The sequence below is a fragment of the Staurois parvus genome, unplaced genomic scaffold (genome assembly GCF_062004578.1).
Source record: "Staurois parvus isolate SC_StPar_1 unplaced genomic scaffold, SC_StPar_1.0 ptg001779l, whole genome shotgun sequence".
NCBI classification, from domain to species: domain Eukaryota; kingdom Metazoa; phylum Chordata; class Amphibia; order Anura; family Ranidae; genus Staurois; species Staurois parvus.
The window spans coordinates 115001-133305 of record NW_028319575.1 but is presented as its reverse complement, the minus strand read 5'-3'; positions in this window follow the sequence as shown (position 1 = coordinate 133305).

The window sequence follows — 18305 nt, the reverse complement described above, 5'->3', positions numbered from 1 at the left end:
TAGTTCTATACAATTTACAGCCAAACAATTGTGGACACCTGACTGTTTCTTTGACATCCCGTTCCAAAACAATGGCCAATAAAACGGGGATTTCCCCTTTTTAAAGCCATAACACTATATGATCTATAGAGACTTGGTGGACATCCCATTCCAAAACCATGACTATCCATAAGGCGTTGGCCCTCTATGTAGATAGCTCTATATGATCTACAGCCAAACAATTGTAGACACCTGACTGTTGCATATATAGGAGTTTGTTTGACGTCCCATTCCAAAACCTATGGCCAATAAAACAGAGATTTCCCCCTTTTAAAGCCATAACACGATGTTCTATGGCAAGGCATTTGTAGACACCTGGCCATCATATCTATAGGGACTTGGTGGACATCCCATTCCAAAACCATGACCATCAATAGGGAGTTGCCCCCCTTTGTAGACTTTGTACACTCCTACAGACAAACATTTGTGGACACCTGGCTATTACACCTATTTGAGTTTGTTGGACATCTTGTTCCAAAACCATGGCCAATAAAAGGGAATTACCCCCTCAGATGCAATCTATGGCTAAACTTTTGTGGACACCCGGCCATGACACCTATATGAGCTTGTTGGACATCCCATTCCAAAACCATGGCCATCCATAGGGCACTGTCCCTCAATGTAGATAGCTCTATACAATTTACAGCCAAACAATTGTGGACACCTGACTGTTTGTTTGACATCCCATTCCAAAACCACGGCCAATAAAAGGGAATTACCCCCCTCAGTTGCAATCTATGGCCAAACGTTTGTGGACACCTGGTCATCACACCTATATGAGCTTGTTGGACATCCTATTGCTAACCATGGCCATTAATATAGAGATTCCCCCCTTTGCAGCTTTAACAGATGCCACTCTATTAACAAGGCTTTCCACAAGATTTTGGAGGGTGTAGGATTTTGTGAGGTCAGGTATTGATGATGAATGGGATCACATTTGGGGTTCCAGTTCATCCTAAGGGTGTCAGGGCTCTGTGCAGGGCACTAGAGTTCTTCTATACTAGGGGTGAGCTTGGGTTCGGTCCAAACCCCAAAGTTAGCCGTCATTACTGGGTCATTAAGATGTGGGTGGGGGATTCCCCACTCTGCAGCCGCATGTATACAAAGAGGCAGGGTTACCCGTGACATCATTGACCAAATATGGCAATACTAGGTCCATGATTATATGGTTATGTGCCCATAATAGGTCAATGATGTCACTAGTATCCACGCCCCATGGCGTATATCAGGTCCAGATCTAGTGGGGGTGTTGGGGAGGGCTCTGCCCCCCCCCCCAGATTTTAGTTGTGCCTCTGCCCCCCCCCCCAGATTTTAGTTGTGCCCCAGCCTCTAAAAGATCCATGAGGCACTCTCATTGGGACAGTTGATGTAAGAAACATTCTGATTGAGACAATTGATGCAAGGGGGACACTGATAAGGACATTTGATGTAAGGGGAACTCTAATGGGGACAATTGATGTAAGGGGGACTCTGATGGGGACAACTGATGTAAGGGGGACTCTGATGGGGACAACTGATGTAAGGGGGACTCTGATGGGGACAACTGATGCAAGGGGGACACTGATAAGGACATTTGATGTAAGGGGGACTCTGATGGGGTCAATTAATGAAAGGTGGACTCTGATGGTGACAACTGATGCAAGGGGGATTCTGATGGGGACAGTTGATGTAAGGGGGACTCTGATGGGGACAGTTGATGCAAATGGACTCTGATGGGGACAGTTGATGCAAATGGACTCTGATGGGGACAATTGATGCAAATGAGACTCTGATGGGGACAGTTGATGTAAGGAAGGGCTCTTATGGAGACAACTGATGCAAGGGGGACACTGATGGGGACAGTTGATGCAAGGGTGACTGATGGGGACAGTTGATGTAAAGGAGACTCTGATGGGGACAATTGATGCAAATGGGACTCTGATGGGGACAGTTGATGTAAGGGGGCACTCTGATGGGGACGACTGATGCAAGGGGGACTCTGATGGGGACAATTGATGCAAGGGTGACTCTGATGGGGACAGTTGATGCAAGAGGGACTCTGATGGGGACAATTGATATAAGGGAGCACTCTGATGGGGACAGCTGATGTAACTGACTCTGATGGGGACAGCTGATGTAACTGACTCTGATGGGGACAGCTGATGTAAGGGGCACTCTGATGTAGAGAGTTGAGTCTAGGGGGCACTCTGATGGGGACACCTGATGAAGGGGGGACTCTGATGCAGAGAGTTGAGTCTAGGGGGCACTCTGATGGGGGCACCTGATGAAGGGGGGACTCTGATTGGGACACTTGCTAATATGAGGCACAGGTTCTCTTCCTGGTCTAATGACAGCTTAGTACATATCTGTGTTCCCTGCACACTCCTGTGTTCCCTGCACACTCCTGTGTTTCCTGCACACTCCTGTGTTTCCTGCACACTCCTGTGTTCCCTGCACACTCCTGTGTTCCCTGCACACTCCTGCACACTCCTGCATGGCCTCTGCAGTACCTGTCAGATGTTATTTCTGGGTTGGGACTTGTAATACAGAAGCGCTGAGTGAACGGGAAATACGAATTCCCTGCATCTCTGTTACTCGGTTGATATTACGCCCCCTGACTTTTTCTACTGCACCCCCAGATCAGGAAAGCTAGATCCAGCCCTGGTGTATGTTAGCTGCAGGTTGGGGAGCCCTCGCCCGCAGATCATTAGCCCAGCAATGATAGGTAACTTCTGGGTTCATACTGGATCCTGGCTCATCCCTGCTCCATACCAAACCCATCATGGAGCATATTCATACTGGGACAGAAAAGAGTCTTCCCCAAACTGTGCGTGTAAATACACGGATCAAAAAAAAAAAGAAAGAAACACTTTTTAATCCAAGTCTAGCATCAGTCAGTGACACTCCCGGGATATGGATCTGGTCAGGTAAGTAGCAGAGGGGGTTGTTCATCAGTTTCAGCTGCTTTGGTGTTCATGAAATTAACAACAGGTGCACTAGATGGGCAACAATGAGATGACCCCCAAAACAGGAATGGTTTTACAGGTGGAGGCCACTGACATTTTTTTCCTACTCATCTTTTCTGACTGTTTTTCACTGGTTTTGCATTTGGCTAGGGTCAGTGTCACTACTGGTAGCATGAGGCCATACCTGGACCCTACAGAGGTTGCACAGGCAATCCAACTCCTCCAGGATGGCACATCAATACCTGCCATTGCCAGAAGGTTTGCTGTGTCTCCCAGCACAGTCTCAAGAGCATGGAGGAGATTCCAGGAGACAAGAGCACGGAGGAGATTCCAGGAGACAGGCAGTTCCTCTAGGAGGGCTGGACAGGGCCGTAGAAGGTCCTTAACCCATCAGCAGGACCGTTATCTGCTCCTTTGTGGAAGGAGGAACAGGATGAGCCCTGCCAGAGCCCTACAAAATGACCTCCAACAGGCCACTGGTGGGATTGTCTCTGACCAAACCATTAGAAACAGACTTCATGAGGGTGGCCTGAGGGCCCGACGTCCTCTAGTGGACCCTGTGCTCACTGCCCAGCACCATAGAGCTGGATTGGCATTTGCCATTGAATACCAGAATTGGCAGGTCCACCACTGGCGCCCTGTGCTTTTCACAGATGAGAGCAGGTTCCCCCTGAGCACATGTGACAGACATGAAAGGGTCTGGAGAAGCCGTGGAGAACGTTCTGCTGCCTGTAACATGGTTCAGCATGACCATTGTGGTGGGTCAGTGATGGTCTGGGGAGGCATCTCCATGGAGGGACACACAGACCTCTACAGACTAGACAATGGCACCCTGACTGCCATTAGGTATTGGGATGAGATCCTTGGACCCATTGTCAGACCCTACACTGGTGCAGTGGGTAGTGGGTTCCTCCTGGTGCAGTGGGTCCTGGGTTCCTCCTGGTGCAGTGGGTCCGGGGTTCCTCCTGGTGCAGTGGGTCCTGGGTTCCTCCTGGTGCAGTGGGTCCTGGGTTCCTCTGTGTGCAGTGGATCCTGGGTTCCTCCTGGTGCAGTGGGTCCTGGGTTCCTCCTGGTGCAGGGGGTCCTGGGTTCCTCCTGGTGCACAACAATGCCCGGCCTCATGTTGGGAGAGTATGCAGGCAGTTCCTGGAGGATGAAGGAATTGATACCATTGAATGGCCCCCACACTCGCCTGACCTACATCCAATAGAACCCCTCTGGGATGTCATGTGTCGGTCCATCCGACGCCGCCAGGTTGCACCTCAGACTGTCCAGGAGCTCAGTGATGCCCTGGTCCAGATCTGGGAGGAAATCCCCCAGGACACCATCCGTGGTCTCTTTAGGAGCCCCCCCCCCACGTTGTCAGGCATGCATACAAGCACATGGGGGCCACACAGACTACTGAGGACCATTCTGAGTTGCTGCAATGACATTTAAGCCAAATGGACTCGCCTGCTGCAAAATTTCTTCTCTTTGATTTTCGGGGTGTCTTTGAATTCAGTCCTCTGTAGGTCGATCATTTTCATTTCCATCAAACGATGGGGCGTCCTTACATTCCTCACCCATCCCCCGTCCATGTCAGTATAGAGATCCAGCAGGAGATTTGTCCCCATTGAGATCTGATGGGTTTTCAGAGTCTTCCTTTCATTTTTTTGAGCCGTGTATATATATAAATCAGGGACTAACTCCAAAAATCAACTACCACACCGCACAGAAATCGCATGTGATTGGCGCAGGAATGCGGCGCGGTTCCTGTGCGAATCACATGCGATATGCCGCACCGCAGAAGTGTGAACCCGGGCTTAGGAGACATTTATGCTGTTATTAAGACACTTTGGCCAAAACTGAGGAACAGTTACCCAGAAGTTGCAGACTTTGCATATCTCACTTTTCTATCACATAGAAAGGTCAAAACTTTCAAGTTTTCTTTTATATTCCTTTCTCGACGAATGCGGTACAATCAGATTGTACACCAATGAATACATCTGCAGACACATTTCTCGGACCGCGCAATATTGGTTCTTTTTCCCTGTTTGAGTTTTAATCAATCTTCCCATCGGATGAAGGGAACTCACTTTAAATCATCCACATGTATGGGACTGAGGTTATGGAATATTCTACAGGTCAGATGGATTTCGCCATTGATTGACCGAAAAGCCCACATGGACACTAGAACATTGGAAGAACAACTAAAAGATCGATTTTCAGGGCGCAAATACCCAATTAGCGATAAACTGGTGCAGTTGCCGGTCACATGACATTTGTTGAGCGTTCTCCTTCTGTTTCTCAACGAAGGTTTCTGATAATAGTCCATGTCCCAAATATCAGGAGGGGTATTGAGAGGCAGGGGCGGACTGACCATTCGAGGACTCGGGCACTGCCCAAGGACCCGCGGTCAGTAGGGGGCCCCATGAGATGCCCCTGGTACCTTTCATTGTCTTTTTCATAGGCGTTTTTGGGTGTGGGCAAGGACACAGGGGCCCCATGATCCCCTATTGCCCGGGGGCCCCATGAGTTGTCAGTCCGCCCCTGGTGAGAGGGAATCATAGAGGTTGATCAGATCGAACGTTTAGATGCTCCACCACCATTCCTGAATTTAGTTCGGATTTCGATCTACACTAGTTTTTGTTTTTTTTGTATAGGTGATGGATATGTGGTTTTCTTTTTTGCTATTTTATGTCGATTCTTTTTTGTCGATTTGTACGCCTTTTGGAAAACAATTTACAAATGAAATCTATTGGCTTCATTGGGGAGTGGAGGGATGGTTCGTTTAGGACATTCAATCACTCGTGTGTTGTCAATTGGGGAGGCTGTTGAGGCTAATGATGATGTATGCGGCTCCTGTGCATATATAAATGAATGGTAAAGCTAGGCTCCGCCCTTAAGGCCACGCTAATCTGCCGCAAAAACACAGCAAAAATGCACAGGCGGGTTTAGTCCGGGTTCACACTGATGCGGTGTGGAATGTGCAGCGGCTTCTGTGCGAATTCTGCATCAGAATCGCAGCCTGTTCATGCGAATCGTTGCGGGTGTGTATGTTAACACCCCGAAAGCGGTCCAGAATTCGCAGCATTGTCTGGGCAAATTCAGAATCGCACCGCATCCCTGCGAACCGCTACGGGTGTGCATGTTATCAGGGGCGGACTGACAACTTATGGGGCCCCCGGGCAATAGGGGATCATGGGGCCCCTGTGTCCTTGCCCAAACTCAAAAAAGCCTATGAAAAAGGTACCAGGGGCATCTCATGGGGCCCCCTACTGACCCCGGGCCCTCAGGCAGTGTCCGAGTTTCCAAATGGTCAGTCCGCCCCTGCATCTTAACACCCCGAAAGCGGTCCAGAATTCGCAGCATTGTCTGTGCAAATTCAGAATCGCGCCGCATCCCTGCGAAGCGCTGCGGGTGTGCATGTTAACAGGGGCGGACTGACAACTTATGGGGCCCCCGGGAAATAGGGGATCATGGGGCCCCTGTGTCCTTGCCCAAACTCAAAAAAGCCTATGAAAAAGGTACCAGGGGCATCTCATGGGGCCCCCTACTGACCCTGGGCCCGAGTTTCCAAATGGTCAGTCCGCCCCTGCATGTTAACACCCCGAAATGGCCCGCGAAACGCGGCGCGATTTGCAGAATCGGATGGCATAGGTGTGAATACCCGCGTGATCCGATTTTAGTGCTGACCCAAAAAAAGGTGTGGGTGCGATTAGAGCCATACAAAATGTACGGCTCCGACCGCACACAAATCGCATGTGATGCGCAGGGAATGAGGTGCGGTTCCTGTGTGAATCACATGCGATATACCGCACCGCATGTAAGTGAACCTGGGCTTAACGTGTTTTTGCCGTGCTTTCTGGGTGGCTTTAAAGGACACGTGACTTAAAAACTGTACCAAAAACTTTTCTCAGAGGCAGGGGCGGACTGACCATTTGGAAACTCGGGCACTGCCTGAGGGCCCGGGGTCAGTAGGGGGCCCCATGAGATGCCCCTGGTACCTTTTTCATAGGCTTTTTTGAGTTTGGGCAAGGACACAGGGGCCCCATGATCCCCTATTGCCCGGGGGCCCCTTGAGTTGTCCGTCCGCCCCTGCTCAGAGGTGTTCTTGAGGCGCTTTCTATTGATTTCAATGGGAAAAAGCTTTTCTTTTTTTCTCCCCAAACATACTGCAAGCAGGAGTCTTTACACCGCACCGCAAGCGCAACAAAAACATACATAGATCTACATTCACATACACAGGAGAGCTTTTCAGGTGCTTTTTTAAACGCAAAAACACTTGAAAAACTCCTCCGTGTGAGCCCAGGTTCACACTGATGCGGTGCGGCATTTGCAGTATTTTCAGTACGAATTTTGCACCGCATCAGAATCGCACCCCGTTCATGCGAACCGCTGCGGGTGTGTATGTTAACTTAACCCGAAAACAGTCCACAAAACGCGGTGCGATGCGCAGAATCAGATCGCGTGGGTGTGAATACCGTGCGATCCGATTCTAGTGCGGACTCAAAAAAAGGGTCCTAGGTGCAGTGCGAAATGTACAGCTCCGATCGCAGCGCACACAAATCGCATGTGATGTGCAGGGAATGCAGTGCGGTTCCTGTGTGAATCACATGCGATATACCGCACCGCACATATATGAACCCGGGCTCAAAGCAGCCTAAGGCTCCATTCACACCTATGCGGTTTGCTTTTTGTCAGTTTTGCAGTTTTTCTACACGCGGTTTTGAAGTGTTTTTACCACTTTTGTGTTTTTGTTCAGCTCTTCTTTTTTTTATTTTGCTGGGCAGAATAAAAACACAAAACGCAGCAAAAACACACTAACATGCATTTCAGCAGATTCCCCATTGAACCCTATTGTAGCAAAAACGCTGCTTTTTTCCTTTAAAAAAAGTCCCTGACCCTTTCCAAAAATGCAGCGGCTAAAAAAAGCACAGATATGAACAGGTTCCATAGGAAACCATAGTAAATGGACTGCAGTGCGTTTCTGCAAAAAGCACTAAAAAAATGCGTTTTTGATGAGTTTTGCATTTAAAATCTGCTCTATATCCGCTCTCCCCGGAACCAGGATTCACTATATCCGCTCTCCCCGGAACCAGCATTCACTATATCCGCTCTCCCCGGACCCCGCATTCACTATATCCGCTCTCCCCGGACCCCGCATTCACTATATCCGCTCTCCCCGGACCCCGCATTCACTATATCCGCTCTCCCCGGACCCCGCATTCACTATATCCGCTCTCCCCGGACCCCGCATTCACTATATCCGCTCTCCCCGGACCCCGCATTCACTATATCCGCTCTCCCCGGACCCCGCATTCACTATATCCGCTCTCCCCAGATCCTGCATTCACTATATCCGCTCTCCCCGGACCCCGCATTCACTATATCCGCTCTCCCCGGACCCTGCATTCACTATATCCGCTCTCCCCAGACCCCGCATTCACTATATCCACTCTCCCCGGAACCAGCATTCACTATATCTGCTCTCCCCGGACCCTGCATTCACTATATCCGCTCTCCCCAGACCCCGCATTCACTATATCTGCTCTTCCCGGAAGCAGCATTCACTATATCTGGTCTCCCCAGACCCCGCATTCACTATATCCGCTCTCCCCGGACCCCGCATTCACTATATCCGCTCTCCCCAGACCCCGCATTCACTATATCCGCTCTCCCTGAACCCAGCATTCACTATATCCGCTCTCCCCAGACCCCGCATTCACTATATCCGCTCTCCCTGAACCCAGCATTCACTATATCCGCTCTCCCCGGACCCCGCATTCACTATATCCGCTCTCCCCGGACCCCGCATTCACTATATCCGCTCTCCCCGGACCCCGCATTCACTGTATCCGCTCTCCCCGGACCCCGCATTCACTATATCCACTCTCCCCGGACCCCGCATTCACTATATCCGTTCTCCCCAGACCCCGCATTCAGTATATCCGCTCTCCCCGGACCCTGCATTCACTATATCCGCTCTCCCCGGACCCCGCATTCACTATATCCGCTCTCCCCGGACCCCGCATTCACTATATCCGCTCTCCCCGGACCCTGCATTCACTATATCCACTCTCCCCGGACCCCGCATTCACTATATCCACTCTCCCCGGACCCCGCATTCACTATATCCGCTCTCCCCGGACCCCGCATTCACTATATCCACTCTCCCCGGACCCCGCATTCACTATATCCACTCTCCCCGGACCCCGCATTCACTATATCCGCTCTCCCCGGACCCCGCATTCACTATATCTGCTCTCTCTCCCCCTCCCCCCCCTCTCTCTCTCTCTATATATAATGTGTGTTTTCTCCAACAGTCTCAGGTGCCACAAAGTTGCTATTCTAGCAAAATGAAGGTTCTTGGTGGAAGTGAAACTCTTTTTTTTTTTTTTTAAAGCATTGCTCACCCATGTGTAACCATTTCTGAAGAATGACAGCACCAGGCTCTGTGCCCCCCCCCCCTCCTGATTTTATCAATGAATAAATATGTATCTGGGGGTCCCTGTGGGCTTGGCGCTGCTCTCGGTGGTCTTGGTCTGAGCCCTGGAAGAAGGTTCTTTGGCTCTCGTCAGATCTGGTGGCGGTTTGACTTCACGTCTTAACCACAGACAGCCCTGACCTGGTCCGTTTCACCGCCAACGGCTCTTCCCCAGCTGTCTCTGCGTTCCATGGGGGGGGACTGTCACCTCCACAGCTGATGTCCCACTTCTCTGAGGTGTAACCCTTTCTGTGCCAGATGAGGCTCTCCCCCCATGACATAAATTTTGCAAAGTGAAGATACAAGTTCAAACAATAATCAAGCTCTGATTGGGCCATTCTACTGATTTTTTTTTTTAAAGTTGAAAAAACTGTCCCTGGTTTTTGAAGGACTGTCCCTCTGTCCTCCTCATTTGTCTCTCATTTGGAACAGAGTCCCTCTGTCCTCGTTTGTCTCTCATTTGGAACAGAGTCCCTCTGTCCTCATTTGTCCCTCATTTGAAACAGAGTCCCTTTGTCCTCCTCATTTGTCCCTCATTTGGAACAGAGTCCCTCTGTCCTCATTTGTTCCTCATTTGGAACAGAGTCCCTCTGTTCTCCTCATTTGTCTCTCATTTGGAACAGAGTCCCTCTGTCCTCATTTGTCTCTCATTTGGCACAGAGTCCCTCTGTCCTCCTCATTTTTTACTCATTTGGAACAGAGTCCTTCTGTCCTCCTCATTTGTCTCTCATTTGGAACAGAGTCCCTCTGTCCTCATTTGTCCCACATTTGGAACAGAGTCCCTCTGCCCTCCTCATTTGTCCCTCATTTGGAACAGAGTACAAATATCTATCTCTCTATCTATCTGTCCTTCATTTGGAACAGAGTCCCTCTGTCCTCCTCATTTGTTCCTCATTTGGAACAGAGTCCCTCTGTCCTCATTTGTTCCTCATTTGGAACAGAGTCCCTCTGTCCTCCTCATTTGTTCCTCATTTGGAACAGAGTCCCTCTGTCCTCATTTGTCTCATTTGGAAGAGTCCCTCTGTCCTCATTTGTCCCTCATTTGGAACAGTCCCTCTGTCCTCATTTGTTCCTTATTTGGAACCGAGTTCCTCTGTCCTCCTCATTTGTCCCTCATTTGGAACTGAGTCCCTCTTTCCTCCTCATTTGGAACAGTGTCCCTCTGTCCTCCTTTGTCTCTCATTTGGCACAGAGTCCCTCTGTCCTCATTTTTTCCTCATTTGGAACAGAGTCCCTCTGTCCTCCTCAGTTTTTCCTCATTTGGAACAGTGTCCCTCTGTCCTCCTTTGTCTCTCATTTGGCACAGAGTCCCTCTGTCCTCATTTGTCCCTCATTTGAAACAGAGTCCCTCTGTCCTCGTTTGTCTCTCATTTGGAAGAGTCCCTCTTTTGTCCCTCATTTGGAAGAGTCCCTCTGTCCTCATTTTTTCCTCATTTGGAAATAAGTCCCTCTGTCCTCCTCATTTTTTACTCATTTGGAACAGAGTCCCTCTGTCCTCATTTGTCCCTCATTTCTAACAGAGTCCCTCTGTCCTCCTTTGTCTCTCATTTGGCACAGAGTCCCTCTGTCCTCCTCATTTGTCCCTCATTTGGAACAGAGTCCCTCTGTCCTCCTCATTTGTCCCTCATTTGGAACGGAGTCCCTCTGTCCTCATTTGTCCCTCATTTCTAACAGAGTCCCTCTGTCCTCATTTGTCCCCATCTACCTGTCTATCTTACAGTATATTATATATGAATCGTATATATATGTATACATTATATTTCTATATATTATATATTTGTACTGTATATATTATATGTGTTCAGGTTGTGGACTTTCCCCTGCAGGTTTGTGACCCTAGGGACATCATTAATTCTAAAAACAAATTTCACGGCCGTGGCTGAATTCAGGCCAAGCTGACCACACAATAAGAAGCGCTGAGCTCAGGAAGAATAGTAGGAAACAGCAGTATGTGGGGCGGGGGTGGGGGGCGGCATGGGGGGGGGGGTTTGCGGCAGAGTCGGGCCAGGATACAGGTCAAATTATGGACGTTTCTAGATCTGAAACCACCATGCACTTGTAGAGTCATTTAGTGAAGACCACCTTATAATCTGGAACACTTGTGTAGACGGCTTCTTTGTCTTTCATGGCGCGTGAAACTGTCTGCTGGAGGCCATTTAAAAAAACCTCAGACATGAAATATGAACAAAGCACATCCCTCTATAGTGTGTACTTGTCTCAGTCCAGAGCACTAAGTGTCATTTCTGTCTGCTGCCTCCTTCCTCTGCTATCAGCATGAGTCACTTCTGACAAGTTTTCCTGACACCAAATGGTAACAGGGGAGGGAGCTCCAGCACACAGCCTGTGATTGACAGCCTCAGCTCTGTTCCTGTGTGAAGGGGGGTAGGGTTTCCTTCCCTCCAATCAGTTCTCTCCTCGGTGAGCTCTGCAGAGTGTAATTTCAGCTCGCTGCCCCCTTGTCTCAGACAAGCTTTATAAATGATGGACTTTGAATAACTGTAGAGGAAAAAATACTGCAGGTAAACAGGTACAACTTGTGGATTTGTTTTATCTTTGTTGTATCGCCTGAGGACAGTCACTTCGCTGGGTGTATGGAAAGATTTACAACCCATCTAAGGCTGAAAACAGGCGCAACGCCCCCTTCAGAGTCTGCAGAAATATATACAGTTGTGGTCAAAAGTCTCCCTCCTCTGGCAGAAACGGTGAGGTTTTGGCATTGATATTGAAAATCTGACCGATCGTGCCTTGTCTTTTATGTAAGGATGGGGCTGATATGAAGCCATTCATGACCACATAGTCGTTTGGCTCCTTTTTAAATCCTAATGGTAACAGAAATCCCCCAAATGGCCTGGATCAGAAGTCTCCGCCCCCCTGGATCAGAAGTCTCCGCCCCCTGGAATGTTCCGCCTTAGTACAGACACACAAGGGGGGACACACGGGTACAATAGCATTTAAAGGTTAATTTCCCAAATCTGTGCCTTTTAAATTAGTGTCTGTGAAAATAGTCAATGAGTTTGTTAGCTCTCACATGGATGCACTGAGCAGGTTAGACACTGAGCCATGGGGAGCAGAAAAGAACTGCTAAAAGACCTGCGTAACAAGGTAATGGAACTTTCTAAAGATCGAAAAGGATATTAAAAAAAAGATGTCCAAAGCCTTGAATAGGCCAGTCAGTACTGTTCAATCACCTATTAAGAAGTGGAAAATTCGGGGATCTTTTGATACCAAGCCAAGGTCAGGTAGACCAAGAAAGATTGCAGCCACAACTGCCGGAAGAATTGTTTCGGATACAAAGGAAAAAAAACCCACAGGTAACCTCAGGAGAAATACAGGCTCCTCTGGAAAAAGACAGAGTGGTTGTCTTAGGGAGCACAATACGACGATACTTGAACAAAAATGAGCTGCATGGTGGAGTTGCCAGAAAAAAAAGCCTTTACTGCGTCAATGCCCATTGAGGCGTGTCAAGGTGTTGTCGGGCATATTGTAACCGGGCTTTTTTGTGACACAGTAACGAGACTGCTAGAAACAATGTAACTGAGAAGAGTACAGCACAGGCAGAGACAGCAGGAACAAAAAAACAAAAAAAAGGGTGCAAACGCCTAGTGCATTGTCTTAGGTACTTTTTCCGGGGGAACCGGCCCCCTTCCTCAGAGCTAAGGCTGGTGTCGCATGGTGTCGCATGCTACCTCACCCGACACCCGAAAGCCTACATGCTTTCAGCCAACCGGGCTTGTGAGCATTGTTTTAATGGTTTTTCGAATAAAGTGCCTAAGATAATGCCTCAGGCCAGGGGTGTCAATCTGGTGGCCCTTCAGCTGTTGCCAAACTACAAGTCCCATGAGGCATTGCAAGATTGACAGTTACAAGCACGACTCCCAAAGGCAGAGGCATGATGGGACTTGTAGTTTATATAGATATAGAGCAGGGGTGTCAAACTGGCAGCCTTCCAGCTGTTGCAAAACTACAAGTCCCATGAGGCATTGCAAGAGTGAAAGTTACAAGCATGACTCCCAAAGCCAGAGGCATGATGGGACTTGTAGTTTCACAACAGCCTGAGGGCCACCAGTTTGACTCCCCCAGGGGTGGACTGATCATTTGGAAACTCGGGCACTGCCAGAGGGCCCGGGGTCAGTAGGGGGCTCCATGAGATACCCCTGGTACTTTTTTCATAGGCTTTTTTGAGTTTGGGCAAGGACACAGGGGCCCCATGATGCCCTATTGCTCGGGGGCCCCAAGAGTTGTCAGTCCGCCCCTGGACACCCCTGCTCTGTATTTATATAAACTACAAGTCCCATCATGCCCCTGCCTTTGGGAGTCATGCTTGTAGCTGCCAATCTTGCAATGCCTCCTGGAACTTGAAGTTTGGTAACAGCTGGAGGGCCGCCAGTTTGAAACCCGTGCGCTAGGCGTTTGCGCCCCCTTTTTTTTTTATTCTTTTAGTATTGGATTTGCCCGATGCGAAGAGGGCTGCACCGCCCATCCTCCAATGTGGGTTGCCTGACTTCGGTCTGTGAGTGGTTTAAATGGGGGGGGGGGGGCTTCACCATTTCTGAGCACTAAAGTGTCGAGTTGTTGCGATTTTCTACTTTTCAGAGACCGCAGGAAGTTTTTTGGCAGGATCAACGGGTATTGTTGGGGGTTTACTTCAAGCCGTGTGATTAGGGCAGCACAGTGGCTAAATGGTTAGCACTCCCGCCTGGCAGTACTCGGGTCGTTGGTTCGAATCCCAAACCACAGCACCACCTGCCTGGAGTTTGCATGTTCTCCCTGTGCCTGCATGGGTTTCCTCCGGGTACTCCAGTTTCCTCCCACACTCCAAAGACATGCTGGTAGGTGAATTGACTCTTGTCTAAATTGTCCCTAGTATGTGTATGTATGAATGTGAGTTAGGGACCTTAGATTGTACGCTCCTCGGGGGCGGGGACTGATGTGAATGTACAATATATATGTAAAGTGCGGCGTAAATTGATGGCGCTATATAAGTACCTGAAATAAATAAATAAACGTGAAATTGAAGGCTTGGTTGGTCAAATTTTGAGATCAATGGTGGCGCCATCGAATTACAAAATGCATGAAATTTCCGATTTTTTCCAAAACCATCCCTTAAATCTGTTTCTTAGCATCCGGGGACCTGATGTCCTGCTTTTTGGAGACCTTTAGGTATCAGCAGAGCCTAAGACAAAGTCCTTCAGAAATCATGAAGATCTAATTAGCGGGGGGCACACAGGGGAGCCGGGGCAGCAGGGGGGAAACGTATGGTGTACAGGGATCGTCATGGGTGCAGTGGGGGGCAATCACTGGAACCGATCCCCTGTATGGAGAGGAGAAGAAGTCGGATTTCAACTGCTGCAGAGGGATCCATACAGGGGATCGGTTCCAGGAATTGCCTCCCACACTGTGCTGAGCAATCTCCATGCCCCCATCCGATTCACCCAGCTGTCTTGGCCCCGTACAGGAGGAGTGGTGGTACCCCCTTATCCACGGCCCTGGTCATGGGTGCAGTGGGGGGGCAATAACTGGAACCGATCTTCTGTATGGAGAGGAGAAGAATCCGGCTTTCAGCTGCTGCAGAGGGATCCATACAGGTGATCGGTTCCAGTAATCACCCCCCACACTGTGATGAGCAATCTCCCTGCCCACATCCGATTCACCCAGCTGTCTGGGCCCTGTACAGGAGGACTGGTGGTACCCCCTTATCCACGGCCCTGGTCATGGGTGCAGTGGGGGGCAATTACTGGAACCGATCTTCTGTATGGAGAGGAGAAGAATCCGGCTTTCAGCTGCTGCAGAGGGATCCATAAAGGGGACCGGTTCCAGTAATCGCCCCCAACACTGTGCTGAGCAATCTCTCTGCCCACATCCGATTCACCCAGCTGTCTGGGCCCCGTACAGGAGGAGTGGTGGTATCCCCTTATCCACGGCCCTTGTCATGGGTGAAGTGGGGGGCAATTACTGGAACCGATCCCCTGTATGGAGAGGAGAAGAAGCCGGCTTTCAGCTGCTGCAGAGGGATCCATACAGGTGATTGGTTCCAGTAATCACCCCCCACACTGTGCTGAGCAATCTCCCTGCCCACATCCAATTCACCCAGCTGCCTGGGCCCTATACAGGAGGTCTGCTGGTACCCCCTTATCCACGGCCCTGGTCATGGGTGCAGTGGGGAGCAATCACTGGAACCGAAACCCTGTATGGAGAGGAGAAGAAGCCGGCTTTCAGCTGCTGCAGAGGGAGCCATACAGGGGATCGGTTCCAGGAATTGCCTCCCACACTGTGCTGAGCAATCTCCCTGACCGCACCCAATTCACCCAGCTGCCTGGGCCCCGTACAGGAGGACTGGTGGGTACCCCCTTATCCACGGCCCTGGTCATGGGTGCAGTGGGGGGCAATTACTGGAACCAATCCCCTGTTTGGAGAGGAGAAGAGTATGGAGAGGAGAAGAAGCCGGTTTTCAGCTGCTGCAGAGGGATCCATACAGGGGATCGGTTCCAGGAATTGCCCCCCACACTGTGCTGAGCAATCTCCCTGCCCGCATCCAATTCACCCAGCTGCCTGGGCCCCCCTGCTGCCCTGGGCCCCGTACAGGAGGACTGGTGGTACCCCCTTACCCAAGGCCCCGGTCAGAGGTCTCGGTTTATGTCTACCGGCGGTGGAAACCTTCGCAGACGCTGATGAGAAATGTAATCGCCGCTCCTTCGCATTATGTAACGTTTTGAGTTTTACTTCTGCAGCTCTTTCATTTGTAAACTGCGAAGGGCGGCTGAGTTTTCTGTCTTTTTTTTTCTTTTTTTTCACAGTTGCTATTGCAGCAAGAGGGGGGCCGGGTTTCGGTTTGTGAAAGCAGAGTTACGGCCTTAGATGGGTGACTCATTTCAGAAGCATGGGGGGGGGGGAGGGGGCGGCGGTATACGTCTGTTCCTGAACTCCCCCCCCCCCTCATAAAAAAAAATGATACAAAGTTGCAGAGAAAGAGCTCAGCTTACCGATTTATACTATAGAATGGCTTTATGTCGTGTTTGCAACATACGAGGGCTTTAGTCATCGGTAAAGTGCGGTAAAGTGCTGCAAAGTGCGGTAAAGTGCTGCAACTGTGTAGACCAGATTATTTCAAAAAGTTGAAAAAGCGAGTAAAGGGATCCGGGCTGCTTGACGGATTGACGCTTTGCCAATTTTGCGCGCCGCATTCATATATGCCGGGCTGTGGATATGGGGGTACCACCCGCCCTCCTGTACGGGGCCCTGGCCACCAGGGGAGGGGCCCGGGCAGCTGGGTGAATCGGTGAAAGGTTGGACATGCAACAGTTTTCCGAAGCAGCCCATCACAATGCTTTCCATGTTTTTGTTGGAGGTGCAAAGATTTGGGGTGTTTGGGGTGCCATTCAAAATTAAAAGTAATGCACCCTGTCGCAAAGGTGGGTTTCAGCCAGTGTTTGGTGGGTGCAGTGGCAAAGCTTGACACATTTGGGTCCCCATTGCAACATACGAGGAAAGGGCCCGAAATTTCAATGCTGTAGACAAAGGTTTGTTCACAACTCTGGCACCCCCCCCCATGTACCGCCCCACCCCCTTGCTACCAGGCTCACCCCCATGCTACCGGGCTCACCCCCTTGTTACCAGGCTCACCCCCTTGCTACCAGGCTCACCCCCTTGCTACCAGGCTCACCCTCTTGTTACCAGGCTCACCCCCCTGCTACCATGCTCACCCCCTTTTTAGCAGGCTCGCCCCCTTGTTACCAGGCTCACCCCTTTGCTACCAGGCTCACCCCCTTGTTACCAGGCGCACACCCTTGCTACCAGGCTCACCCCCTTGTTACCAGGTGCACCCCCTTGCTACCAGGCTTACCTCCTTATTTCCAAGCTTACCTCCTTGCTACCAGGCTCTCCCCCTTGATACCAGGCTCACCCTCTTGTTACCAGGCTCAACCCCTTGCTACCAGGCTCACCCCCCTGCTACCAGGCTCACCCCCTTTTTTAGCAAGCTCACCCCCTTGCTACCAGGCTCACCCCCTTTTTAGCAGGCCCACCCCCTTGTTACCAGGCTCGCCCCCTTGTTACCAGGCTCACCCCTTTGCTACCAGGCTCACCCCCTTGTTACCAGGTGCACCCCCTTGCTACCAGGCTCACCCCCTTGTTACCAGGTGCACCCCCTTGCTACCAGGCTCACCCCCTTGTTACCAGGCTCACCCCTTGCTACCAGGCTCACCCCCTTGTTACCAGGCTCACCCCCTTGCTACCAGGCTCACCCCCTTGTTACTAGGCTCACTCCTTGCTACCAGGCTCACCCCTTTGCCACCAGGCTCACCTCCTTGTTACTAGGCTAATCCCCTTGTTACCAGGTGCACCCCCTTGCTACCAGGCTCACCCCCTTGTTACCAGGCTCACCCCCTTGCTTCCAGGTTCACCCCCTTGCTACCAGGCTCACCCCCTTGCCTCCTGTAACTAAATCCCTTTAAACCCCTCCCCTATACCCAAGAATGTACCCATAGTCATGGCACGCCATGAAGCTGCTATGGGGCCCGGAGCCTATAGTTCTGCACAGGGGCGAACTGCCAACTCATGGGGCCCCCAGGCAATAGGGGATCATGGGGCCCCTGTGTCCTTGCCCAAACTCAAAAAAGCCTATGAAAAAGGTACCAGGGGCATCTCATGGGGCCCCCTACTGACCCCGGGCCCTTGGGCAGTGCCCGAGTTTCCAAATGGTCAGTCCGCCCCTGATTCTGCATCAAAGAATAGAATTTGGTAGTTTTCGATAAAAACGAATGTCTATTAAATCTGGGGAATTCCATGCGATCACTATGAAAACAATTAATATTCTGTATTTCTGCAGGAACTACCTTCAAGGCAGAGACTGGATCAGC